Source organism: Cheilinus undulatus, linkage group 24, assembly GCF_018320785.1.
Source record: "Cheilinus undulatus linkage group 24, ASM1832078v1, whole genome shotgun sequence".
Taxonomy (NCBI): Eukaryota; Metazoa; Chordata; class Actinopteri; order Labriformes; family Labridae; genus Cheilinus; species Cheilinus undulatus.
Genome location: NC_054888.1, coordinates 271860 through 272636, shown reverse-complemented (window position 1 = coordinate 272636; position 777 = coordinate 271860). Strand labels below are relative to the sequence as shown.

At 47.1% G+C, this 777-nt stretch overlaps 1 protein-coding gene across 1 annotated transcript in view; it reads left to right on the top strand.

The window, feature by feature from the left end:
- The first annotated feature begins 535 nt into the window (after positions 1 to 535).
- The window catches only part of zdbf2 (zinc finger, DBF-type containing 2), a 19670-nt gene continuing 19428 nt past the window's right edge, over positions 536 to 777 (top strand). The window contains exon 1 of the mRNA XM_041782066.1: positions 536 to 584. The gene's annotated coding sequence lies outside the window, so the exon portion shown is untranslated. The remainder of the gene's footprint in view (positions 585 to 777) is intronic.

Below are 777 nucleotides of genomic sequence, written 5' to 3'. Positions count from 1 at the left end.
GTGTGACTGTGTTCTGGACCCCTGTCCAGTCTGCAGTCTTCCCCATGGTTGTGGTCCTTCTGACCCAGACTGAGACCATCTAAAGATCAAGAACCTCTGCAGGTGTTTGGAGTTCATTGGCTGGTTAGGCTGTGACTCCATGACCTCTCTCACAGGGTTGTCATCTCCTGTGTTTTCCTGTGTGTCAGCCTTAGTCATCACCATCTACAGCAGTGAGACATCCTCTCTGTTATTCTGGGTTTCCTTTCTGAATGAGGGACAACAACATTCAGCTTTATCCTGATGTTCTTATTTTTTGGGTTGTCTGGTCAGATGTAGAATTTTTATGTTTAGATAGATTAAAAATATGAGAAACTAGATATAAACTAATGATAATGAGTATAAAGTGAGGATTCACTGATCTGTTCACCGCACACAGGTGAGATATTACCTGCCAGAATAGAAACAGTGATCCTGCTGTAGTACCCTCCGTGGCCGTTGGGGGCAGCCTCGCTGTGCTCCTGCGTGCTGTCGCTCTCTCGGAGATTCCGCCGTAGAAGAAGAAACTAACCGGAAACTAAACAGTGCGGCGCGCGGACATTAAGGTGAGAGAAAGTAAACATTCAGGAATAAAGCCGGACAGGTAACTCACTTTTAGATTCGATGAATTTTTACGGTTACATTCCCGCCTTTTCACCGGAAGTAGGCCTCAACAGTGGTGTGGCTCGGCTGCTCAGCTAACAGGCTAACGGCATGCTAACAGTTAGCTTCCTGCCAACGCTATCGGCGCTCTGACGG